The sequence below is a fragment of the Argiope bruennichi genome, chromosome 10, assembly GCF_947563725.1.
Source record: "Argiope bruennichi chromosome 10, qqArgBrue1.1, whole genome shotgun sequence".
NCBI classification, from domain to species: Eukaryota; Metazoa; Arthropoda; class Arachnida; order Araneae; family Araneidae; genus Argiope; species Argiope bruennichi.
Window position 1 is genome coordinate 107188790 of NC_079160.1, and position 25871 is coordinate 107214660.

The 25871-nt window shown below is 34.4% G+C and overlaps 23 non-coding genes across 23 annotated transcripts; 18 read left to right on the plus strand and 5 right to left on the minus strand.

Moving 5' to 3' along the window:
• The first annotated feature begins 438 nt into the window (after window positions 1-438).
• Trnag-gcc (transfer RNA glycine (anticodon GCC)) lies at window positions 439-509 on the plus strand. The gene has a single exon. It is a non-coding gene; the product is annotated as a tRNA-Gly (tRNA).
• Window positions 510-1296: 787 nt separating this feature from the next.
• Trnav-aac (transfer RNA valine (anticodon AAC)) lies at window positions 1297-1369 on the minus strand. The gene has a single exon. It is a non-coding gene; the product is annotated as a tRNA-Val (tRNA).
• Window positions 1370-2152: 783 nt separating this feature from the next.
• Window positions 2153-2268, plus strand: Trnal-caa (transfer RNA leucine (anticodon CAA)). The gene is made up of 2 exons: window positions 2153-2190; window positions 2223-2268. It is a non-coding gene; the product is annotated as a tRNA-Leu (tRNA).
• Window positions 2269-3308: 1040 nt separating this feature from the next.
• Window positions 3309-3379, plus strand: Trnag-gcc (transfer RNA glycine (anticodon GCC)). The gene has a single exon. It is a non-coding gene; the product is annotated as a tRNA-Gly (tRNA).
• Window positions 3380-4166: 787 nt separating this feature from the next.
• Trnav-aac (transfer RNA valine (anticodon AAC)) lies at window positions 4167-4239 on the minus strand. The gene has a single exon. It is a non-coding gene; the product is annotated as a tRNA-Val (tRNA).
• Window positions 4240-5023: 784 nt separating this feature from the next.
• Window positions 5024-5139, plus strand: Trnal-caa (transfer RNA leucine (anticodon CAA)). Its single transcript has 2 exons — window positions 5024-5061; window positions 5094-5139. It is a non-coding gene; the product is annotated as a tRNA-Leu (tRNA).
• A 1040-nt stretch (window positions 5140-6179) lies between these two features.
• Trnag-gcc (transfer RNA glycine (anticodon GCC)) lies at window positions 6180-6250 on the plus strand. Its single transcript has one exon. It is a non-coding gene; the product is annotated as a tRNA-Gly (tRNA).
• An 812-nt stretch (window positions 6251-7062) lies between these two features.
• Trnav-aac (transfer RNA valine (anticodon AAC)) lies at window positions 7063-7135 on the minus strand. The gene has a single exon. It is a non-coding gene; the product is annotated as a tRNA-Val (tRNA).
• A 783-nt stretch (window positions 7136-7918) lies between these two features.
• Trnal-caa (transfer RNA leucine (anticodon CAA)) lies at window positions 7919-8034 on the plus strand. The gene is made up of 2 exons: window positions 7919-7956; window positions 7989-8034. It is a non-coding gene; the product is annotated as a tRNA-Leu (tRNA).
• A 1040-nt stretch (window positions 8035-9074) lies between these two features.
• On the plus strand, window positions 9075-9145 carry Trnag-gcc (transfer RNA glycine (anticodon GCC)). The gene has a single exon. It is a non-coding gene; the product is annotated as a tRNA-Gly (tRNA).
• Window positions 9146-9932: 787 nt separating this feature from the next.
• Trnav-aac (transfer RNA valine (anticodon AAC)) lies at window positions 9933-10005 on the minus strand. The gene has a single exon. It is a non-coding gene; the product is annotated as a tRNA-Val (tRNA).
• Window positions 10006-10788: 783 nt separating this feature from the next.
• On the plus strand, window positions 10789-10904 carry Trnal-caa (transfer RNA leucine (anticodon CAA)). The gene is made up of 2 exons: window positions 10789-10826; window positions 10859-10904. It is a non-coding gene; the product is annotated as a tRNA-Leu (tRNA).
• A 1040-nt stretch (window positions 10905-11944) lies between these two features.
• Window positions 11945-12015, plus strand: Trnag-gcc (transfer RNA glycine (anticodon GCC)). The gene has a single exon. It is a non-coding gene; the product is annotated as a tRNA-Gly (tRNA).
• Window positions 12016-12827: 812 nt separating this feature from the next.
• On the minus strand, window positions 12828-12900 carry Trnav-aac (transfer RNA valine (anticodon AAC)). Its single transcript has one exon. It is a non-coding gene; the product is annotated as a tRNA-Val (tRNA).
• Window positions 12901-13681: 781 nt separating this feature from the next.
• On the plus strand, window positions 13682-13797 carry Trnal-caa (transfer RNA leucine (anticodon CAA)). The gene is made up of 2 exons: window positions 13682-13719; window positions 13752-13797. It is a non-coding gene; the product is annotated as a tRNA-Leu (tRNA).
• Window positions 13798-14837: 1040 nt separating this feature from the next.
• Window positions 14838-14908, plus strand: Trnag-gcc (transfer RNA glycine (anticodon GCC)). Its single transcript has one exon. It is a non-coding gene; the product is annotated as a tRNA-Gly (tRNA).
• A 1670-nt stretch (window positions 14909-16578) lies between these two features.
• Trnal-caa (transfer RNA leucine (anticodon CAA)) lies at window positions 16579-16694 on the plus strand. The gene is made up of 2 exons: window positions 16579-16616; window positions 16649-16694. It is a non-coding gene; the product is annotated as a tRNA-Leu (tRNA).
• A 1040-nt stretch (window positions 16695-17734) lies between these two features.
• On the plus strand, window positions 17735-17805 carry Trnag-gcc (transfer RNA glycine (anticodon GCC)). Its single transcript has one exon. It is a non-coding gene; the product is annotated as a tRNA-Gly (tRNA).
• Window positions 17806-19475: 1670 nt separating this feature from the next.
• Window positions 19476-19591, plus strand: Trnal-caa (transfer RNA leucine (anticodon CAA)). The gene is made up of 2 exons: window positions 19476-19513; window positions 19546-19591. It is a non-coding gene; the product is annotated as a tRNA-Leu (tRNA).
• A 1040-nt stretch (window positions 19592-20631) lies between these two features.
• Trnag-gcc (transfer RNA glycine (anticodon GCC)) lies at window positions 20632-20702 on the plus strand. Its single transcript has one exon. It is a non-coding gene; the product is annotated as a tRNA-Gly (tRNA).
• Window positions 20703-22372: 1670 nt separating this feature from the next.
• Window positions 22373-22488, plus strand: Trnal-caa (transfer RNA leucine (anticodon CAA)). The gene is made up of 2 exons: window positions 22373-22410; window positions 22443-22488. It is a non-coding gene; the product is annotated as a tRNA-Leu (tRNA).
• A 1040-nt stretch (window positions 22489-23528) lies between these two features.
• On the plus strand, window positions 23529-23599 carry Trnag-gcc (transfer RNA glycine (anticodon GCC)). Its single transcript has one exon. It is a non-coding gene; the product is annotated as a tRNA-Gly (tRNA).
• A 1670-nt stretch (window positions 23600-25269) lies between these two features.
• Window positions 25270-25385, plus strand: Trnal-caa (transfer RNA leucine (anticodon CAA)). The gene is made up of 2 exons: window positions 25270-25307; window positions 25340-25385. It is a non-coding gene; the product is annotated as a tRNA-Leu (tRNA).
• Window positions 25386-25871: the final 486 nt, after the last annotated feature.

Below are 25871 nucleotides of genomic sequence, written 5' to 3' on the forward strand. Positions count from 1 at the left end.
TTATTATTATATGTCATATCTTCTTATAGCAATATAAAACGTTTCGTTTATATTTTAATAAAAAAGTGTTCCCTATACATTGATTGCTCGTGCATAGATTGCTTTGCGTAAAGGTGGATTTCTAACTACATTGTTGTCTATGACACTGTGCTCAAACGGTCAAAAGAAAGATTGTTGTGAGTGTGTGTGGATAGTTCCTGCTTATAAACAATCAAACTATCAAAGCGAGAGGGAATAAAGAGCTTTTAGAGACACGAAATACGACTAAGTTAGAGAATGAAATTAATAGTTTCACATAATCCTGGTGAAGGTGACTCGTGCTTATTTGACAATATCTGCAGTCGACGCATACTTCGGTCGAATTACAAAACAGAAAAAATGAGGGCATTTTAGACTTCGTCATCCACTTGCAATCGGTGAGATGGCGGCGTTTCGTGAGCATCGGTGGTTCAGTGGTAGAATGCTCGCCTGCCACGCGGGCGGCCCGGGTTCGATTCCCGGCCGATGCAAGGACTCGTTTTTCTTATCATTATTCATTTTCACATGAATTTGTTTCGTCTTGCCAAACACCCAGATATAAAGCATTGCAAAGATATGAAATTAGAATAAGAATCTCCGCTTGATTTAACATACTACAAGCAAACAAAAATGGGTACAAGAAAGTATTAAGAGCAGGTTTTTACTTCCTTTTTGTATGAAATCCAGAAAATGCCGTTCGAGGGCCCATTATCTCAGTTGGCATTAGAGTCGTTCTAATAACGCGAATGTCGCGACTTCGGAACCACCGTAGAACATTGCGTGACATTATTTTTACCTTTTCGTGGATGTTTCTCTTGTCGTTATATTTTATGTGCCTTCAATTAAAAGGAAATTAATTTCAGTTTTTCTATCAGATAATATGAGGTTTATGTCAGTTTTTTTATACATCGTTCGACATTGACATTGATTCATGTCAGAGAATTTTATTTCAAATTTCGAATTGACAAAGAATGCCCATTTGAATAACTATTGTTTTCAGCTGTTTAAGACACTTAATTAGCATCGTTGCATGAATTCAATTATTTTTATTCCATCTATTGAATATTTATCATTTATAACGGAATTTTTTAAATATAAAATAGTTATTTAAAGATATTTTTCTTTCGGAAGCATAATCATTTTTTAAAAGGTTTATTCTATTTTTTTTCTTCTCCCCATTTTTAAATACAACTGTTAAGAATGTTAAAATAAAACAACACTAACGGTAGCAATTCTCGAAAAATAAAAAGTGAAATGAAAAGACAACGGAACGAAACATGTACCCACCAGGTTTCGAACCTGGGACCTTCCGCGTGTTAGGCGGATGTGATAACCACTACACCATGGGTACACATGCACCTTTTAATAAATCAGACTCAGAGCAAAGCTGGTGAGTTCAAATGACCTGCTCTATAGTAACTCCTTCTATTCTTGTAATAGTTTAACTGTCCTGCTTCAATACGCTTCCATTCAAATCTAATAACACATTTTTTTTTTTTAAGTAATAAGTGTTTAAGCAGTCAATATGGATGAGCCAAAAGTGAAAATTGTTTCCTTTCAAGCAGACAGAAAAATTACTTTAAACCTATTAAGAAAAGGCGAAAATCCTTCATTGAAATTCCAAATAGTAGACGTTTTTCAGAATGTCTCTGAACGTTTTTTATAATATTGTTCTCAAAGTGATAGAAATACTCTTGATTCAATAACCCATATTATGGCTATTACAAAGTTTTGCATTCGCTGAACGTGAAACTCGGACTCACAACCCCGACATTAAAGAGTCTTCCGACATAACGAGGCGGAAGACGGAAACTCCCAATCGAAAGAGGAAAATATATTGCCAATCATTTTCTTAGCCATTCATGTGAATGTTGGTGAATAATCGTCGTCATCATTACTTTACTTTTTTAAAAAAAACATGACAAGTAATCGTACTTGCAATCCGATATCCCGGTGCTTTAAGTGAAAAGCAGAATACAAATTAATGGAACTCGCTACTTTGGGGAAAGCAATCAATAGTTGACGAAATGTGCTTTGCAATCTAACCTACAAAAACATTTTATCTTGACAGCTATGACTTAGTTTCCTTATCACATTCGCAGCTGATAAACGCTTTAAGCGAAAACATCGATGTGTCAGGATGGCCGAGCGGTCTAAGGCGCCAGACTCAAGAGGAATCTTGCTCTGTAGCAGAGTGCCGAGAGTTCTGGTCCACGAATGTGGGCGTGGGTTCGAATCCCACTTCTGACAGCGATTTTTTTAATGCTGTTTTTTCTTTCGGAAATAACGGTACATTGACTCGGTGGCAGTGAGAAATTACAATTTTCATTTGCCACCGTGGAAAAGCAGTGCCAATTTCAACCCCATTCATCATCAATGGTCTATCAATAGTATTTTGAAAACAATAATAATTGTTTTTTGCTCCTGGAAACTAATTTTTCGAAACAACCACTTAGCATCATGTTTCAGTTCCTTCGGAAACATTCTATTAAAGTTTTTGAAATATTTAATAATTATTGCGATTGACAATGCAATCTATATAAATGAATCGCAACGGCTAAACTTTTGGTATTATCTAGAATTTCTGACTATAGAAGTGCAATATAGAAAATTTATTCTTCCACACAAGACCTTTAATTATATTTTACATGAGTATTTGAAAATTATCAGAATCTTATGAAAAACATCAGTTTTCTGCAATCTTAAAATTCGTTTACGATATTGTAGTTATTCCTAGAAGTCTTGAAAATTTTGGTATTATTTCCATTTAGTGTTTTCAAAATCCTTTTGGATTCTACGATAGTTTTTGTTTTTCTCCTTTTAGTTAAAGAAATAAAGTTGCGGAAGTTATACTATTATTATATGTCATATCTTCTTATAGCAATATAAAACGTTTCGTTTATATTTTAATAAAAAAGTGTTCCCTATACATTGATTGCTCGTGCATAGATTGCTTTGCGTAAAGGTGGATTTCTAACTACATTGTTGTCTATGACACTGTGCTCAAACGGTCAAAAGAAAGATTGTTGTGAGTGTGTGTGGATAGTTCCTGCTTATAAACAATCAAACTATCAAAGCGAGAGGGAATAAAGAGCTTTTAGAGACACGAAATACGACTAAGTTAGAGAATGAAATTAATAGTTTCACATAATCCTGGTGAAGGTGACTCGTGCTTATTTGACAATATCTGCAGTCGACGCATACTTCGGTCGAATTACAAAACAGAAAAAATGAGGGCATTTTAGACTTCGTCATCCACTTGCAATCGGTGAGATGGCGGCGTTTCGTGAGCATCGGTGGTTCAGTGGTAGAATGCTCGCCTGCCACGCGGGCGGCCCGGGTTCGATTCCCGGCCGATGCAAGGACTCGTTTTTCTTATCATTATTCATTTTCACATGAATTTGTTTCGTCTTGCCAAACACCCAGATATAAAGCATTGCAAAGATATGAAATTAGAATAAGAATCTCCGCTTGATTTAACATACTACAAGCAAACAAAAATGGGTACAAGAAAGTATTAAGAGCAGGTTTTTACTTCCTTTTTGTATGAAATCCAGAAAATGCCGTTCGAGGGCCCATTATCTCAGTTGGCATTAGAGTCGTTCTAATAACGCGAATGTCGCGACTTCGGAACCACCGTAGAACATTGCGTGACATTATTTTTACCTTTTCGTGGATGTTTCTCTTGTCGTTATATTTTATGTGCCTTCAATTAAAAGGAAATTAATTTCAGTTTTTCTATCAGATAATATGAGGTTTATGTCAGTTTTTTTATACATCGTTCGACATTGACATTGATTCATGTCAGAGAATTTTATTTCAAATTTCGAATTGACAAAGAATGCCCATTTGAATAACTATTGTTTTCAGCTGTTTAAGACACTTAATTAGCATCGTTGCATGAATTCAATTATTTTTATTCCATCTATTGAATATTTATCATTTATAACGGAATTTTTTAAATATAAAATAGTTATTTAAAGATATTTTTCTTTCGGAAGCATAATCATTTTTTAAAAGGTTTATTCTATTTTTTTTCTTCTCCCCATTTTTAAATACAACTGTTAAGAATGTTAAAATAAAACAACACTAACGGTAGCAATTCTCGAAAAATAAAAAGTGAAATGAAAAGACAACGGAACGAAACATGTACCCACCAGGTTTCGAACCTGGGACCTTCCGCGTGTTAGGCGGATGTGATAACCACTACACCATGGGTACACATGCACCTTTTAATAAATCAGACTCAGAGCAAAGCTGGTGAGTTCAAATGACCTGCTCTATAGTAATTCCTTCTATTCTTGTAATAGTTTAACTGTCCTGCTTCAATACGCTTCCATTCAAATCTAATAACACATTTTTTTTTTTTTAAGTAATAAGTGTTTAAGCAGTCAATATGGATGAGCCAAAAGTGAAAATTGTTTCCTTTCAAGCAGACAGAAAAATTACTTTAAACCTATTAAGAAAAGGCGAAAATCCTTCATTGAAATTCCAAATAGTAGACGTTTTTCAGAATGTCTCTGAACGTTTTTTATAATATTGTTCTCAAAGTGATAGAAATACTCTTGATTCAATAACCCATATTATGGCTATTACAAAGTTTTGCATTCGCTGAACGTGAAACTCGGACTCACAACCCCGACATTAAAGAGTCTTCCGACATAACGAGGCGGAAGACGGAAACTCCCAATCGAAAGAGGAAAATATATTGCCAATCATTTTCTTAGCCATTCATGTGAATGTTGGTGAATAATCGTCGTCATCATTACTTTACTTTTTTAAAAAAAACATGACAAGTAATCGTACTTGCAATCCGATATCCCGGTGCTTTAAGTGAAAAGCAGAATACAAATTAATGGAACTCGCTACTTTGGGGAAAGCAATCAATAGTTGACGAAATGTGCTTTGCAATCTAACCTACAAAAACATTTTATCTTGACAGCTATGACTTAGTTTCCTTATCACATTCGCAGCTGATAAACGCTTTAAGCGAAAACATCGATGTGTCAGGATGGCCGAGCGGTCTAAGGCGCCAGACTCAAGAGGAATCTTGCTCTGTAGCAGAGTGCCGAGAGTTCTGGTCCACGAATGTGGGCGTGGGTTCGAATCCCACTTCTGACAGCGATTTTTTTAATGCTGTTTTTTCTTTCGGAAATAACGGTACATTGACTCGGTGGCAGTGAGAAATTACAATTTTCATTTGCCACCGTGGAAAAGCAGTGCCAATTTCAACCCCATTCATCATCAATGGTCTATCAATAGTATTTTGAAAACAATAATAATTGTTTTTTGCTCCTGGAAACTAATTTTTCGAAACAACCACTTAGCATCATGTTTCAGTTCCTTCGGAAACATTCTATTAAAGTTTTTGAAATATTTAATAATTATTGCGATTGACAATGCAATCTATATAAATGAATCGCGACGGCTAAACTTTTGGTATTATCTAGAATTTCTGACTATAGAAGTGCAATATAGAAAATTTATTCTTCCACACAAGACCTTTAATTATATTTTACATGAGTATTTGAAAATTATCAGAATCTTATGAAAAACATCAGTTTTCTGCAATCTTAAAATTCGTTTACGATATTGTAGTTATTCCTAGAAGTCTTGAAAATTTGGGTATTATTTCCATTTAGTGTTTTCAAAATCCTTTTGGATTCTACGATAGTTTTTGTTTTTCTCCTTTTAGTTAAAGAAATAAAGTTGCGGAAGTTATATTATTATTATATGTCATATCTTCTTATAGCAATATAAAACGTTTCGTTTATATTTTAATAAAAAAGTGTTCCCTATACATTAATTGCTCGTGCATAGATTGCTTTGCGTAAAGGTGGATTTCTAACTACATTGTTGTCTATGACACTGTGCTCAAACGGTCAAAAGAAAGATTGTTGTGAGTGTGTGTGGATAGTTCCTGCTTATAAACAATCAAACTATCAAAGCGAGAGGGAATAAAGAGCTTTTAGAGACACGAAATACAACTAAGTTAGAGAAGGAAATTAATAGTTTCACATAATCCTGGTGAAGGTGACTCGTGCTTATTTGACAATATCTGCAGTCGACGCATACTTCGGTCGAATTACAAAACAGAAAAAATGAGGGCATTTTAGACTTCGTCATCCACTTGCAATCGGTGAGATGGCGGCGTTTCGTGAGCATCGGTGGTTCAGTGGTAGAATGCTCGCCTGCCACGCGGGCGGCCCGGGTTCGATTCCCGGCCGATGCAAGGACTCGTTTTTCTTATCATTATTCATTTTCACATGAATTTGTTTCGTCTTGCCAAACACCCAGATATAAAGCATTGCAAAGATATGAAATGTGCTTTTTTCCAACTGTCTGAAATTAGAATAAGAATCTCCGCTTGATTTAACATACTACAAGCAAACAAAAATGGGTACAAGAAAGTATTAAGAGCAGGTTTTTACTTCCTTTTTGTATGCAATCCAGAAAATGCCGTTCGAAGGCCCATTATCTCAGTTGGCATTAGAGTCGTTCTAATAACGCGAATGTCGCGAGTTCGGAACCACCGTAGAACATTGCGTGACATTATTTTTACCTTTTCGTGGATGTTTCTCTTGTCGTTATATTTTATGTGCCTTCAATTAAAAGGAAATTAATTTCAGTTTTTCTATCAGATAATATGAGGTTTATGTCAGTTTTTTTATACATCGTTCGACATTGACATTGATTCATGTCAGAGAATTTTATTTCAAATTTCGAATTGACAAAGAATGTCCATTTGAATAACTATTGTTTTCAGCTGTTTAAGACACTTAATTAGCATCGTTGCATGAATTCAATTATTTTTATTCCATCTATTGAATATTTATCATTTATAACGGAATTTTTTAAATATAAAATAGTTATTTAAAGATATTTTTCTTTCGGAAGCATAATCATTTTTTAAAAGGTTTATTCTATTTTTTTTCTTCTCCCCATTTTTAAATACAACTGTTAAGAATGTTAAAATAAAACAACACTAACGGTAGCAATTCTCGAAAAATAAAAAGTGAAATGAAAAGACAACGGAACGAAACATGTACCCACCAGGTTTCGAACCTGGGACCTTCCGCGTGTTAGGCGGATGTGATAACCACTACACCATGGGTACACATGCACCTTTTAATAAATCAGACTCAGAGCAAAGCTGGTGAGTTCAAATGACCTGCTCTATAGTAACTCCTTCTATTCTTGTAATAGTTTAACTGTCCTGCTTCAATACGCTTCCATTCAAATCTAATAACACATTTTTTTTTTTTAAGTAATAAGTGTTTAAGCAGTCAATATGGATGAGCCAAAAGTGAAAATTGTTTCCTTTCAAGCAGACAGAAAAATTACTTTAAACCTATTAAGAAAAGGCGAAAATCCTTCATTGAAATTCCAAATAGTAGACGTTTTTCAGAATGTCTCTGAACGTTTTTTATAATATTGTTCTCAAAGTGATAGAAATACTCTTGATTCAATAACCCATATTATGGCTATTACAAAGTTTTGCATTCGCTGAACGTGAAACTCGGACTCACAACCCCGACATTAAAGAGTCTTCCGACATAACGAGGCGGAAGACGGAAACTCCCAATCGAAAGAGGAAAATATATTGCCAATCATTTTCTTAGCCATTCATGTGAATGTTGGTGAATAATCGTCGTCATCATTACTTTACTTTTTTAAAAAAAACATGACAAGTAATCGTACTTGCAATCCGATATCCCGGTGCTTTAAGTGAAAAGCAGAATACAAATTAATGGAACTCGCTACTTTGGGGAAAGCAATCAATAGTTGACGAAATGTGCTTTGCAATCTAACCTACAAAAACATTTTATCTTGACAGCTATGACTTAGTTTCCTTATCACATTCGCAGCTGATAAACGCTTTAAGCGAAAACATCGATGTGTCAGGATGGCCGAGCGGTCTAAGGCGCCAGACTCAAGAGGAATCTTGCTCTGTAGCAGAGTGCCGAGAGTTCTGGTCCACGAATGTGGGCGTGGGTTCGAATCCCACTTCTGACAGCGATTTTTTTAATGCTGTTTTTTCTTTCGGAAATAACGGTACATTGACTCGGTGGCAGTGAGAAATTACAATTTTCATTTGCCACCGTGGAAAAGCAGTGCCAATTTCAACCCCATTCATCATCAATGGTCTATCAATAGTATTTTGAAAACAATAATAATTGTTTTTTGCTCCTGGAAACTAATTTTTCGAAACAACCACTTAGCATCATGTTTCAGTTCCTTCGGAAACATTCTATTAAAGTTTTTGAAATATTTAATAATTATTGCGATTGACAATGCAATCTATATAAATGAATCGCAACGGCTAAACTTTTGGTATTATCTAGAATTTCTGACTATAGAAGTGCAATATAGAAAATTTATTCTTCCACACAAGACCTTTAATTATATTTTACATGAGTATTTGAAAATTATCAGAATCTTATGAAAAACATCAGTTTTCTGCAATCTTAAAATTCGTTTACGATATTGTAGTTATTCCTAGAAGTCTTGAAAATTTTGGTATTATTTCCATTTAGTGTTTTCAAAATCCTTTTGGATTCTACGATAGTTTTTGTTTTTCTCCTTTTAGTTAAAGAAATAAAGTTGCGGAAGTTATACTATTATTATATGTCATATCTTCTTATAGCAATATAAAACGTTTCGTTTATATTTTAATAAAAAAGTGTTCCCTATACATTGATTGCTCGTGCATAGATTGCTTTGCGTAAAGGTGGATTTCTAACTACATTGTTGTCTATGACACTGTGCTCAAACGGTCAAAAGAAAGATTGTTGTGAGTGTGTGTGGATAGTTCCTGCTTATAAACAATCAAACTATCAAAGCGAGAGGGAATAAAGAGCTTTTAGAGACACGAAATACGACTAAGTTAGAGAATGAAATTAATAGTTTCACATAATCCTGGTGAAGGTGACTCGTGCTTATTTGACAATATCTGCAGTCGACGCATACTTCGGTCGAATTACAAAACAGAAAAAATGAGGGCATTTTAGACTTCGTCATCCACTTGCAATCGGTGAGATGGCGGCGTTTCGTGAGCATCGGTGGTTCAGTGGTAGAATGCTCGCCTGCCACGCGGGCGGCCCGGGTTCGATTCCCGGCCGATGCAAGGACTCGTTTTTCTTATCATTATTCATTTTCACATGAATTTGTTTCGTCTTGCCAAACACCCAGATATAAAGCATTGCAAAGATATGAAATTAGAATAAGAATCTCCGCTTGATTTAACATACTACAAGCAAACAAAAATGGGTACAAGAAAGTATTAAGAGCAGGTTTTTACTTCCTTTTTGTATGAAATCCAGAAAATGCCGTTCGAGGGCCCATTATCTCAGTTGGCATTAGAGTCGTTCTAATAACGCGAATGTCGCGACTTCGGAACCACCGTAGAACATTGCGTGACATTATTTTTACCTTTTCGTGGATGTTTCTCTTGTCGTTATATTTTATGTGCCTTCAATTAAAAGGAAATTAATTTCAGTTTTTCTATCAGATAATATGAGGTTTATGTCAGTTTTTTTATACATCGTTCGACATTGACATTGATTCATGTCAGAGAATTTTATTTCAAATTTCGAATTGACAAAGAATGCCCATTTGAATAACTATTGTTTTCAGCTGTTTAAGACACTTAATTAGCATCGTTGCATGAATTCAATTATTTTTATTCCATCTATTGAATATTTATCATTTATAACGGAATTTTTTAAATATAAAATAGTTATTTAAAGATATTTTTCTTTCGGAAGCATAATCATTTTTTAAAAGGTTTATTCTATTTTTTTTCTTCTCCCCATTTTTAAATACAACTGTTAAGAATGTTAAAATAAAACAACACTAACGGTAGCAATTCTCGAAAAATAAAAAGTGAAATGAAAAGACAACGGAACGAAACATGTACCCACCAGGTTTCGAACCTGGGACCTTCCGCGTGTTAGGCGGATGTGATAACCACTACACCATGGGTACACATGCACCTTTTAATAAATCAGACTCAGAGCAAAGCTGGTGAGTTCAAATGACCTGCTCTATAGTAATTCCTTCTATTCTTGTAATAGTTTAACTGTCCTGCTTCAATACGCTTCCATTCAAATCTAATAACACATTTTTTTTTTTTAAGTAATAAGTGTTTAAGCAGTCAATATGGATGAGCCAAAAGTGAAAATTGTTTCCTTTCAAGCAGACAGAAAAATTACTTTAAACCTATTAAGAAAAGGCGAAAATCCTTCATTGAAATTCCAAATAGTAGACGTTTTTCAGAATGTCTCTGAACGTTTTTTATAATATTGTTCTCAAAGTGATAGAAATACTCTTGATTCAATAACCCATATTATGGCTATTACAAAGTTTTGCATTCGCTGAACGTGAAACTCGGACTCACAACCCCGACATTAAAGAGTCTTCCGACATAACGAGGCGGAAGACGGAAACTCCCAATCGAAAGAGGAAAATATATTGCCAATCATTTTCTTAGCCATTCATGTGAATGTTGGTGAATAATCGTCGTCATCATTACTTTACTTTTTTAAAAAAAACATGACAAGTAATCGTACTTGCAATCCGATATCCCGGTGCTTTAAGTGAAAAGCAGAATACAAATTAATGGAACTCGCTACTTTGGGGAAAGCAATCAATAGTTGACGAAATGTGCTTTGCAATCTAACCTACAAAAACATTTTATCTTGACAGCTATGACTTAGTTTCCTTATCACATTCGCAGCTGATAAACGCTTTAAGCGAAAACATCGATGTGTCAGGATGGCCGAGCGGTCTAAGGCGCCAGACTCAAGAGGAATCTTGCTCTGTAGCAGAGTGCCGAGAGTTCTGGTCCACGAATGTGGGCGTGGGTTCGAATCCCACTTCTGACAGCGATTTTTTTAATGCTGTTTTTTCTTTCGGAAATAACGGTACATTGACTCGGTGGCAGTGAGAAATTACAATTTTCATTTGCCACCGTGGAAAAGCAGTGCCAATTTCAACCCCATTCATCATCAATGGTCTATCAATAGTATTTTGAAAACAATAATAATTGTTTTTTGCTCCTGGAAACTAATTTTTCGAAACAACCACTTAGCATCATGTTTCAGTTCCTTCGGAAACATTCTATTAAAGTTTTTGAAATATTTAATAATTATTGCGATTGACAATGCAATCTATATAAATGAATCGCGACGGCTAAACTTTTGGTATTATCTAGAATTTCTGACTATAGAAGTGCAATATAGAAAATTTATTCTTCCACACAAGACCTTTAATTATATTTTACATGAGTATTTGAAAATTATCAGAATCTTATGAAAAACATCAGTTTTCTGCAATCTTAAAATTCGTTTACGATATTGTAGTTATTCCTAGAAGTCTTGAAAATTTGGGTATTATTTCCATTTAGTGTTTTCAAAATCCTTTTGGATTCTACGATAGTTTTTGTTTTTCTCCTTTTAGTTAAAGAAATAAAGTTGCGGAAGTTATATTATTATTATATGTCATATCTTCTTATAGCAATATAAAACGTTTCGTTTATATTTTAATAAAAAAGTGTTCCCTATACATTAATTGCTCGTGCATAGATTGCTTTGCGTAAAGGTGGATTTCTAACTACATTGTTGTCTATGACACTGTGCTCAAACGGTCAAAAGAAAGATTGTTGTGAGTGTGTGTGGATAGTTCCTGCTTATAAACAATCAAACTATCAAAGCGAGAGGGAATAAAGAGCTTTTAGAGACACGAAATACAACTAAGTTAGAGAAGGAAATTAATAGTTTCACATAATCCTGGTGAAGGTGACTCGTGCTTATTTGACAATATCTGCAGTCGACGCATACTTCGGTCGAATTACAAAACAGAAAAAATGAGGGCATTTTAGACTTCGTCATCCACTTGCAATCGGTGAGATGGCGGCGTTTCGTGAGCATCGGTGGTTCAGTGGTAGAATGCTCGCCTGCCACGCGGGCGGCCCGGGTTCGATTCCCGGCCGATGCAAGGACTCGTTTTTCTTATCATTATTCATTTTCACATGAATTTGTTTCGTCTTGCCAAACACCCAGATATAAAGCATTGCAAAGATATGAAATGTGCTTTTTTCCAACTGTCTGAAATTAGAATAAGAATCTCCGCTTGATTTAACATACTACAAGCAAACAAAAATGGGTACAAGAAAGTATTAAGAGCAGGTTTTTACTTCCTTTTTGTATGCAATCCAGAAAATGCCGTTCGAAGGCCCATTATCTCAGTTGGCATTAGAGTCGTTCTAATAACGCGAATGTCGCGAGTTCGGAACCACCGTAGAACATTGCGTGACATTATTTTTACCTTTTCGTGGATGTTTCTCTTGTCGTTATATTTTATGTGCCTTCAATTAAAAGGAAATTAATTTCAGTTTTTCTATCAGATAATATGAGGTTTATGTCAGTTTTTTTATACATCGTTCGACATTGACATTGATTCATGTCAGAGAATTTTATTTCAAATTTCGAATTGACAAAGAATGTCCATTTGAATAACTATTGTTTTCAGCTGTTTAAGACACTTAATTAGCATCGTTGCATGAATTCAATTATTTTTATTCCATCTATTGAATATTTATCATTTATAACGGAATTTTTTAAATATAAAATAGTTATTTAAAGATATTTTTCTTTCGGAAGCATAATCATTTTTTAAAAGGTTTATTCTATTTTTTTTCTTCTCCCCATTTTTAAATACAACTGTTAAGAATGTTAAAATAAAACAACACTAACGGTAGCAATTCTCGAAAAATAAAAAGTGAAATGAAAAGACAACGGAACGAAACATGTACCCACCAGGTTTCGAACCTGGGACCTTCCGCGTGTTAGGCGGATGTGATAACCACTACACCATGGGTACACATGCACCTTTTAATAAATCAGACTCAGAGCAAAGCTGGTGAGTTCAAATGACCTGCTCTATAGTAATTCCTTCTATTCTTGTAATAGTTTAACTGTCCTGCTTCAATACGCTTCCATTCAAATCTAATAACACATTTTTTTTTTAAGTAATAAGTGTTTAAGCAGTCAATATGGATGAGCCAAAAGTGAAAATTGTTTCCTTTCAAGCAGACAGAAAAATTACTTTAAACCTATTAAGAAAAGGCGAAAATCCTTCATTGAAATTCCAAATAGTAGACGTTTTTCAGAATGTCTCTGAACGTTTTTTATAATATTGTTCTCAAAGTGATAGAAATACTCTTGATTCAATAACTCATATTATGGCTATTACAAAGTTTTGCATTCGCTGAACGTGAAACTCGGACTCACAACCCCGACATTAAAGAGTCTTCCGACATAACGAGGCGGAAGACGGAAACTCCCAATCGAAAGATGAAAATATATTGCCAATCATTTTCTTAGCCATTCATGTGAATGTTGGTGAATAATCGTCGTCATCATTACTTTACTTTTTAAAAAAAAACATGACAAGTAATCGTACTTGCAATCCGATATCCCGGTGCTTTAAGTGAAAAGCAGAATACAAATTAATGGAACTCGCTACTTTGGGGAAAGCAATCAATAGTTGACGAAATGTGCTTTGCAATCTAACCTACAAAAACATTTTATCTTGACAGCTATGACTTAGTTTCCTTATCACATTCGCAGCTGATAAACGCTTTAACCGAAAACATCGATGTGTCAGGATGGCCGAGCGGTCTAAGGCGCCAGACTCAAGAGGAATCTTGCTCTGTAGCAGAGTGCCGAGAGTTCTGGTCCACGAATGTGGGCGTGGGTTCGAATCCCACTTCTGACAGCGACATTTTTAATGCTGTTATTTCTTTCGGAAATAACGGTACATTGACTCGGTGGCAGTGAGAAATTACAATTTTCATTTGCCACCGAGGAAAAACAGTGCCAATTTCAACCCCATTCATCATCAATGGTCTATCAATAGTATTTTGAAAACAATAATAATTGATTTTTGCTCCTGGAAACTAATTTTTCGAAACAACCACTTAGCATCATGTTTCAGTTCCTTCGGAAACATTCTATTAAAGTTTTTGAAATATTTAATAATTATTGCGATTGACAATGCAATCTATATAAATGAATCGCGACGGCTAAACTTTTGGTATTATCTAGAATTTCTGACTATAGAAGTGCAATATAGAAAATTTATTCTTCCACACAAGACCTTTAATTATATTTTACATGAGTATTTGAAAATTATCAGAATCTTATGAAAAACATCAGTTTTCTGCAATCTTAAAATTCGTTTACGATATTGTAGTTATTCCTAGAAGTCTTGAAAATTTTGGTATTATTTCCATTTAGTGTTTTCAAAATCCTTTTGGATTCTACGATAGTTTTTGTTTTTCTCCTTTTAGTTAAAGAAATAAAGTTGCGGAAGTTATATTATTATTATATGTCATATCTTCTTATAGCAATATAAAACGTTTCGTTTATATTTTAATAAAAAAGTGTTCCCTATACATTAATTGCTCGTGCATAGATTGCTTTGCGTAAAGGTGGATTTCTATCTACATTGTTGTCTATGACACTGTGCTCAAACGGTCAAAAGAAAGATTGTTGTGAGTGTGTGTGGATAGTTTCTGCTTATAAACAATCAAACTATCAAAGCGAGAGGGAATAAAGAGCTTTTAGAGACACGAAATACGACTAAGTTAGAGAATGAAATTAATAGTTTCACATAATCCTGGTGAAGGTGACTCGTGCTTATTTGACAATATCTGCAGTCGACGCATACTTCGGTCGAATTACAAAACAGAAAAAATGAGGGCATTTTAGACTTCGTCATCCACTTGCAATCGGTGAGATGGCGGCGTTTCGTGAGCATCGGTGGTTCAGTGGTAGAATGCTCGCCTGCCACGCGGGCGGCCCGGGTTCGATTCCCGGCCGATGCAAGGACTCGTTTTTCTTATCATTATTCATTTTCACATGAATTTGTTTCGTCTTGCCAAACACCCAGATATAAAGCATTGCAAAGATATGAAATGTGCTTTTTTCCAACTGTCTGAAATTAGAATAAGAATCTCCGCTTGATTTAACATACTACAAGCAAACAAAAATGTGTACAAGAAAGTATTAAGAGCAGGTTTTTACTTCCTTTTTGTATGCAATCCAGAAAATGCCGTTCGAATGCCCATTATCTCAGTTGGCATTAGAGTCGTTCTAATAACGCGAATGTCGCGAGTTCGGAACCACCGTAGAACATTGCGTGACATTATTTTTACCTTTTCGTGGATGTTTCTCTTGTCGTTATATTTTATGTGCCTTCAATTAAAAGGAAATTAATTTCAGTTTTTCTATCAGATAATATGAGGTTTATGTCAGTTTTTTTATACATCGTTCCACATTGACATTGATTCATGTCAGAGAATTTTATTTCAAATTTCGAATTGACAAAGAATGTCCATTTGAATAACTATTGTTTTCAGCTGTTTAAAACACTTAATTAGCATTGTTGCATGAATTCAATTATTTTTATTCCATCTATTGAATATTTATCATTTATCACGGAATTTTTTAAATATAAAATAGTTATTTAAAGATATTTTTCTTTCGGAAGCATAATCATTTTTTAAAAGGTTTATTCTATTTTTTTTCTTTCTTCTCATCATTTTTAAATAAAACTGTTAAGAATGTTAAAATAAAGCAACACTAACGGTAGCAATTCTCGAAAAATAAAAAGTGAAATGAAAAGACAACGCAACGAAACATGTACCCAAAAGGTTTCGAACCTGGGACCTTACGCCTGTTAGGCGGATGTGATAACCACTACACCATGGGTACACATGCACCTTTTAATAAATCAGACTCAGAGCAAAGCTGGTGAGTTCAAATGACCTTCTCTTTAGTAATTCCTTCTATTCTTGTAATAGTTTAACTGTCCTGCTTCAATACGCTTACATTCAAATCTAATAACACATTTTTTTTTTAAGTGATAAGTGTTTAAGCAGTCAATATGGATGAGCCAAAAGTGAAAATTGTTTCCTTTCAAGCAGACAGAAAAATTACTTTAAACCTATTAAGAAAAGGAGAAAATCCTTCATTGAAATTCCAAATAGTAGACGTTTTTCAGAATGTCTCTGAACGTTTTTTATAATATTGTTCTCAAAGTGATAGAAATACTCTTGATTCAATAACTCATATTATGGCTATTACAAAGTTTTGCATTCGCTGAACGTGAAACTCGGACTCACAACCCCGACATTAAAGAGTCTTCCGACATAACGAGGCGGAAGACGGAAACTCCCAATCGAAAGAGGAAAATATATTGCCAATCATTTTCTTAGCCATTCATGTGAATGTTGGTGAATAATCGTCGTCATCATTACTTTACTTTTTAAAAAAAAACATGACAAGTAATCGTACTTGCAATCCGATATCCCGGTGCTTTAAGTGAAAAGCAGAATACAAATTAATGGAACTCGCTACTTTGGGGAAAGCAATCAATAGTTGACGAAATGTGCTTTGCAATCTAACCTACAAAAACATTTTATCTTGACAGCTATGACTTAGTTTCCTTATCACATTCGCAGCTGATAAACGCTTTAAGCGAAAACATCGATGTGTCAGGATGGCCGAGCGGTCTAAGGCGCCAGACTCAAGAGGAATCTTGCTCTGTAGCAGAGTGCCGAGAGTTCTGGTCCACGAATGTGGGCGTGGGTTCGAATCCCACTTCTGACAGCGACATTTTTAATGCTGTTATTTCTTTCGGAAATAACGGTACATTGACTCGGTGGCAGTGAGAAATTACAATTTTCATTTGCCACCGAGGAAAAACAGTGCCAATTTCAACCCCATTCATCATCAATGGTCTATCAATAGTATTTTGAAAACAATAATAATTGATTTTTGCTCCTGGAAACTAATTTTTCGAAACAACCACTTAGCATCATGTTTCAGTTCCTTCGGAAACATTCTATTAAAGTTTTTGAAATATTTAATAATTATTGCGATTGACAATGCAATCTATATAAATGAATCGCGACGGCTAAACTTTTGGTATTATCTAGAATTTCTGACTATAGAAGTGCAATATAGAAAATTTATTCTTCCACACAAGACCTTTAATTATATTTTACATGAGTATTTGAAAATTATCAGAATCTTATGAAAAACATCAGTTTTCTGCAATCTTAAAATTCGTTTACGATATTGTAGTTATTCCTAGAAGTCTTGAAAATTTTGGTATTATTTCCATTTAGTGTTTTCAAAATCCTTTTGGATTCTACGATAGTTTTTGTTTTTCTCCTTTTAGTTAAAGAAATAAAGTTGCGGAAGTTATATTATTATTATATGTCATATCTTCTTATAGCAATATAAAACGTTTCGTTTATATTTTAATAAAAAAGTGTTCCCTATACATTAATTGCTCGTGCATAGATTGCTTTGCGTAAAGGTGGATTTCTATCTACATTGTTGTCTATGACACTGTGCTCAAACGGTCAAAAGAAAGATTGTTGTGAGTGTGTGTGGATAGTTTCTGCTTATAAACAATCAAACTATCAAAGCGAGAGGGAATAAAGAGCTTTTAGAGACACGAAATACGACTAAGTTAGAGAATGAAATTAATAGTTTCACATAATCCTGGTGAAGGTGACTCGTGCTTATTTGACAATATCTGCAGTCGACGCATACTTCGGTCGAATTACAAAACAGAAAAAATGAGGGCATTTTAGACTTCGTCATCCACTTGCAATCGGTGAGATGGCGGCGTTTCGTGAGCATCGGTGGTTCAGTGGTAGAATGCTCGCCTGCCACGCGGGCGGCCCGGGTTCGATTCCCGGCCGATGCAAGGACTCGTTTTTCTTATCATTATTCATTTTCACATGAATTTGTTTCGTCTTGCCAAACACCCAGATATAAAGCATTGCAAAGATATGAAATGTGCTTTTTTCCAACTGTCTGAAATTAGAATAAGAATCTCCGCTTGATTTAACATACTACAAGCAAACAAAAATGGGTACAAGAAAGTATTAAGAGCAGGTTTTTACTTCCTTTTTGTATGCAATCCAGAAAATGCCGTTCGAAGGCCCATTATCTCAGTTGGCATTAGAGTCGTTCTAATAACGCGAATGTCGCGAGTTCGGAACCACCGTAGAACATTGCGTGACATTATTTTTACCTTTTCGTGGATGTTTCTCTTGTCGTTATATTTTATGTGCCTTCAATTAAAAGGAAATTAATTTCAGTTTTTCTATCAGATAATATGAGGTTTATGTCAGTTTTTTTATACATCGTTCCACATTGACATTGATTCATGTCAGAGAATTTTATTTCAAATTTCGAATTGACAAAGAATGTCCATTTGAATAACTATTGTTTTCAGCTGTTTAAAACACTTAATTAGCATTGTTGCATGAATTCAATTATTTTTATTCCATCTATTGAATATTTATCATTTATCACGGAATTTTTTAAATATAAAATAGTTATTTAAAGATATTTTTCTTTCGGAAGCATAATCATTTTTTAAAAGGTTTATTCTATTTTTTTTCTTTCTTCTCATCATTTTTAAATAAAACTGTTAAGAATGTTAAAATAAAGCAACACTAACGGTAGCAATTCTCGAAAAATAAAAAGTGAAATGAAAAGACAACGCAACGAAACATGTACCCAAAAGGTTTCGAACCTGGGACCTTACGCGTGTTAGGCGGATGTGATAACCACTACACCATGGGTACACATACACCTTTTAATAAATCAGACTCAGAGCAAAGCTGGTGAGTTCAAATGACCTGCTCTTTAGTAATTCCTTCTATTCTTGTAATAGTTTAACTGTCCTGCTTCAATACGCTTACATTCAAATCTAATAACACATTTTTTTTTTAAGTGATAAGTGTTTAAGCAGTCAATATGGATGAGCCAAAAGTGAAAATTGTTTCCTTTCAAGCAGACAGAAAAATTACTTTAAACCTATTAAGAAAAGGAGAAAATCCTTCATTGAAATTCCAAATAGTAGACGTTTTTCAGAATGTCTCTGAACGTTTTTTATAATATTGTTCTCAAAGTGATAGAAATACTCTTGATTCAATAACTCATATTATGGCTATTACAAAGTTTTGCATTCGCTGAACGTGAAACTCGGACTCACAACCCCGACATTAAAGAGTCTTCCGACATAACGAGGCGGAAGACGGAAACTCCCAATCGAAAGAGGAAAATATATTGCCAATCATTTTCTTAGCCATTCATGTGAATGTTGGTGAATAATCGTCGTCATCATTACTTTACTTTTTTAAAAAAAACATGACAAGTAATCGTACTTGCAATCCGATATCCCGGTGCTTTAAGTGAAAAGCAGAATACAAATTAATGGAACTCGCTACTTTGGGGAAAGCAATCAATAGTTGACGAAATGTGCTTTGCAATCTAACCTACAAAAACATTTTATCTTGACAGCTATGACTTAGTTTCCTTATCACATTCGCAGCTGATAAACGCTTTAACCGAAAACATCGATGTGTCAGGATGGCCGAGCGGTCTAAGGCGCCAGACTCAAGAGGAATCTTGCTCTGTAGCAGAGTGCCGAGAGTTCTGGTCCACGAATGTGGGCGTGGGTTCGAATCCCACTTCTGACAGCGACATTTTTAATGCTGTTATTTCTTTCGGAAATAACGGTACATTGACTCGGTGGCAGTGAGAAATTACAATTTTCATTTGCCACCGAGGAAAAACAGTGCCAATTTCAACCCCATTCATCATCAATGGTCTATCAATAGTATTTTGAAAACAATAATAATTGATTTTTGCTCCTGGAAACTAATTTTTCGAAACAACCACTTAGCATCATGTTTCAGTTCCTTCGGAAACATTCTATTAAAGTTTTTGAAATATTTAATAATTATTGCGATTGACAATGCAATCTATATAAATGAATCGCGACGGCTAAACTTTTGGTATTATCTAGAATTTCTGACTATAGAAGTGCAATATAGAAAATTTATTCTTCCACACAAGACCTTTAATTATATTTTACATGAGTATTTGAAAATTATCAGAATCTTATGAAAAACATCAGTTTTCTGCAATCTTAAAATTCGTTTACGATATTGTAGTTATTCCTAGAAGTCTTGAAAATTTTGGTATTATTTCCATTTAGTGTTTTCAAAATCCTTTTGGATTCTACGATAGTTTTTGTTTTTCTCCTTTTAGTTAAAGAAATAAAGTTGCGGAAGTTATATTATTATTATATGTCATATCTTCTTATAGCAATATAAAACGTTTCGTTTATATTTTAATAAAAAAGTGTTCCCTATACATTAATTGCTCGTGCATAGATTGCTTTGCGTAAAGGTGGATTTCTATCTACATTGTTGTCTATGACACTGTGCTCAAACGGTCAAAAGAAAGATTGTTGTGAGTGTGTGTGGATAGTTTCTGCTTATAAACAATCAAACTATCAAAGCGAGAGGGAATAAAGAGCTTTTAGAGACACGAAATACGACTAAGTTAGAGAATGAAATTAATAGTTTCACATAATCCTGGTGAAGGTGACTCGTGCTTATTTGACAATATCTGCAGTCGACGCATACTTCGGTCGAATTACAAAACAGAAAAAATGAGGGCATTTTAGACTTCGTCATCCACTTGCAATCGGTGAGATGGCGGCGTTTCGTGAGCATCGGTGGTTCAGTGGTAGAATGCTCGCCTGCCACGCGGGCGGCCCGGGTTCGATTCCCGGCCGATGCAAGGACTCGTTTTTCTTATCATTATTCATTTTCACATGAATTTGTTTCGTCTTGCCAAACACCCAGATATAAAGCATTGCAAAGATATGAAATGTGCTTTTTTCCAACTGTCTGAAATTAGAATAAGAATCTCCGCTTGATTTAACATACTACAAGCAAACAAAAATGGGTACAAGAAAGTATTAAGAGCAGGTTTTTACTTCCTTTTTGTATGCAATCCAGAAAATGCCGTTCGAAGGCCCATTATCTCAGTTGGCATTAGAGTCGTTCTAATAACGCGAATGTCGCGAGTTCGGAACCACCGTAGAACATTGCGTGACATTATTTTTACCTTTTCGTGGATGTTTCTCTTGTCGTTATATTTTATGTGCCTTCAATTAAAAGGAAATTAATTTCAGTTTTTCTATCAGATAATATGAGGTTTATGTCAGTTTTTTTATACATCGTTCCACATTGACATTGATTCATGTCAGAGAATTTTATTTCAAATTTCGAATTGACAAAGAATGTCCATTTGAATAACTATTGTTTTCAGCTGTTTAAAACACTTAATTAGCATTGTTGCATGAATTCAATTATTTTTATTCCATCTATTGAATATTTATCATTTATCACGGAATTTTTTAAATATAAAATAGTTATTTAAAGATATTTTTCTTTCGGAAGCATAATCATTTTTTAAAAGGTTTATTCTATTTTTTTTCTTTCTTCTCATCATTTTTAAATAAAACTGTTAAGAATGTTAAAATAAAGCAACACTAACGGTAGCAATTCTCGAAAAATAAAAAGTGAAATGAAAAGACAACGCAACGAAACATGTACCCAAAAGGTTTCGAACCTGGGACCTTACGCCTGTTAGGCGGATGTGATAACCACTACACCATGGGTACACATGCACCTTTTAATAAATCAGACTCAGAGCAAAGCTGGTGAGTTCAAATGACCTTCTCTTTAGTAATTCCTTCTATTCTTGTAATAGTTTAACTGTCCTGCTTCAATACGCTTACATTCAAATCTAATAACACATTTTTTTTTTAAGTGATAAGTGTTTAAGCAGTCAATATGGATGAGCCAAAAGTGAAAATTGTTTCCTTTCAAGCAGACAGAAAAATTACTTTAAACCTATTAAGAAAAGGAGAAAATCCTTCATTGAAATTCCAAATAGTAGACGTTTTTCAGAATGTCTCTGAACGTTTTTTATAATATTGTTCTCAAAGTGATAGAAATACTCTTGATTCAATAACTCATATTATGGCTATTACAAAGTTTTGCATTCGCTGAACGTGAAACTCGGACTCACAACCCCGACATTAAAGAGTCTTCCGACATAACGAGGCGGAAGACGGAAACTCCCAATCGAAAGAGGAAAATATATTGCCAATCATTTTCTTAGCCATTCATGTGAATGTTGGTGAATAATCGTCGTCATCATTACTTTACTTTTTAAAAAAAAACATGACAAGTAATCGTACTTGCAATCCGATATCCCGGTGCTTTAAGTGAAAAGCAGAATACAAATTAATGGAACTCGCTACTTTGGGGAAAGCAATCAATAGTTGACGAAATGTGCTTTGCAATCTAACCTACAAAAACATTTTATCTTGACAGCTATGACTTAGTTTCCTTATCACATTCGCAGCTGATAAACGCTTTAAGCGAAAACATCGATGTGTCAGGATGGCCGAGCGGTCTAAGGCGCCAGACTCAAGAGGAATCTTGCTCTGTAGCAGAGTGCCGAGAGTTCTGGTCCACGAATGTGGGCGTGGGTTCGAATCCCACTTCTGACAGCGACATTTTTAATGCTGTTATTTCTTTCGGAAATAACGGTACATTGACTCGGTGGCAGTGAGAAATTACAATTTTCATTTGCCACCGAGGAAAAACAGTGCCAATTTCAACCCCATTCATCATCAATGGTCTATCAATAGTATTTTGAAAACAATAATAATTGATTTTTGCTCCTGGAAACTAATTTTTCGAAACAACCACTTAGCATCATGTTTCAGTTCCTTCGGAAACATTCTATTAAAGTTTTTGAAATATTTAATAATTATTGCGATTGACAATGCAATCTATATAAATGAATCGCGACGGCTAAACTTTTGGTATTATCTAGAATTTCTGACTATAGAAGTGCAATATAGAAAATTTATTCTTCCACACAAGACCTTTAATTATATTTTACATGAGTATTTGAAAATTATCAGAATCTTATGAAAAACATCAGTTTTCTGCAATCTTAAAATTCGTTTACGATATTGTAGTTATTCCTAGAAGTCTTGAAAATTTTGGTATTATTTCCATTTAGTGTTTTCAAAATCCTTTTGGATTCTACGATAGTTTTTGTTTTTCTCCTTTTAGTTAAAGAAATAAAGTTGCGGAAGTTATATTATTATTATATGTCATATCTTCTTATAGCAATATAAAACGTTTCGTTTATATTTTAATAAAAAAGTGTTCCCTATACATTAATTGCTCGTGCATAGATTGCTTTGCGTAAAGGTGGATTTCTATCTACATTGTTGTCTATGACACTGTGCTCAAACGGTCAAAAGAAAGATTGTTGTGAGTGTGTGTGGATAGTTTCTGCTTATAAACAATCAAACTATCAAAGCGAGAGGGAATAAAGAGCTTTTAGAGACACGAAATACGACTAAGTTAGAGAATGAAATTAATAGTTTCACATAATCCTGGTGAAGGTGACTCGTGCTTATTTGACAATATCTGCAGTCGACGCATACTTCGGTCGAATTACAAAACAGAAAAAATGAGGGCATTTTAGACTTCGTCATCCACTTGCAATCGGTGAGATGGCGGCGTTTCGTGAGCATCGGTGGTTCAGTGGTAGAATGCTCGCCTGCCACGCGGGCGGCCCGGGTTCGATTCCCGGCCGATGCAAGGACTCGTTTTTCTTATCATTATTCATTTTCACATGAATTTGTTTCGTCTTGCCAAACACCCAGATATAAAGCATTGCAAAGATATGAAATGTGCTTTTTTCCAACTGTCTGAAATTAGAATAAGAATCTCCGCTTGATTTAACATACTACAAGCAAACAAAAATGTGTACAAGAAAGTATTAAGAGCAGGTTTTTACTTCCTTTTTATATGCAATCCAGAAAATGCCGTTCGAATGCCCATTATCTCAGTTGGCATTAGAGTCGTTCTAATAACGCGAATGTCGCGAGTTCGGAACCACCGTAGAACATTGCGTGACATTATTTTTACCTTTTCGTGGATGTTTCTCTTGTCGTTATATTTTATGTGCCTTCAATTAAAAGGAAATTAATTTCAGTTTTTCTATCAGATAATATGAGGTTTATGTCAGTTTTTTTATACATCGTTCCACATTGACATTGATTCATGTCAGAGAATTTTATTTCAAATTTCGAATTGACAAAGAATGTCCATTTGAATAACTATTGTTTTCAGCTGTTTAAAACACTTAATTAGCATTGTTGCATGAATTCAATTATTTTTATTCCATCTATTGAATATTTATCATTTATCACGGAATTTTTTAAATATAAAATAGTTATTTAAAGATATTTTTCTTTCGGAAGCATAATCATTTTTTAAAAGGTTTATTCTATTTTTTTTCTTTCTTCTCATCATTTTTAAATAAAACTGTTAAGAATGTTAAAATAAAGCAACACTAACGGTAGCAATTCTCGAAAAATAAAAAGTGAAATGAAAAGACAACGCAACGAAACATGTACCCAAAAGGTTTCGAACCTGGGACCTTACGCCTGTTAGGCGGATGTGATAACCACTACACCATGGGTACACATGCACCTTTTAATAAATCAGACTCAGAGCAAAGCTGGTGAGTTCAAATGACCTTCTCTTTAGTAATTCCTTCTATTCTTGTAATAGTTTAACTGTCCTGCTTCAATACGCTTACATTCAAATCTAATAACACATTTTTTTTTTAAGTGATAAGTGTTTAAGCAGTCAATATGGATGAGCCAAAAGTGAAAATTGTTTCCTTTCAAGCAGACAGAAAAATTACTTTAAACCTATTAAGAAAAGGAGAAAATCCTTCATTGAAATTCCAAATAGTAGACGTTTTTCAGAATGTCTCTGAACGTTTTTTATAATATTGTTCTCAAAGTGATAGAAATACTCTTGATTCAATAACTCATATTATGGCTATTACAAAGTTTTGCATTCGCTGAACGTGAAACTCGGACTCACAACCCCGACATTAAAGAGTCTTCCGACATAACGAGGCGGAAGACGGAAACTCCCAATCGAAAGAGGAAAATATATTGCCAATCATTTTCTTAGCCATTCATGTGAATGTTGGTGAATAATCGTCGTCATCATTACTTTACTTTTTAAAAAAAAACATGACAAGTAATCGTACTTGCAATCCGATATCCCGGTGCTTTAAGTGAAAAGCAGAATACAAATTAATGGAACTCGCTACTTTGGGGAAAGCAATCAATAGTTGACGAAATGTGCTTTGCAATCTAACCTACAAAAACATTTTATCTTGACAGCTATGACTTAGTTTCCTTATCACATTCGCAGCTGATAAACGCTTTAAGCGAAAACATCGATGTGTCAGGATGGCCGAGCGGTCTAAGGCGCCAGACTCAAGAGGAATCTTGCTCTGTAGCAGAGTGCCGAGAGTTCTGGTCCACGAATGTGGGCGTGGGTTCGAATCCCACTTCTGACAGCGACATTTTTAATGCTGTTTTTTCTTTCGGAAATAACGGTACATTGACTCGGTGGCAGTGAGAAATTACAATTTTCATTTGCCACCGTGGAAAAGCAGTGCCAATTTCAACCCCATTCATCATCAATGGTCTATCAATAGTATTTTGAAAACAATAATAATTGTTTTTTGCTCCTGGAAACTAATTTTTCGAAACAACCACTTAGCATCATGTTTCAGTTCCTTCGGAAACATTCTATTAAAGTTTTTGAAATATTTAATAATTATTGCGATTGACAATGCAATCTATATAAATGAATCGCGACGGCTAAACTTTTGGTATTATCTAGAATTTCTGACTATAGAAGTGCAATATAGAAAATTTATTCTTCCACACAAGACCTTTAATTATATTTTACATGAGTATTTGAAAATTATCAGAATCTTATGAAAAACATCAGTTTTCTGCAATCTTAAAATTCGTTTACGATATTGTAGTTATTCCTA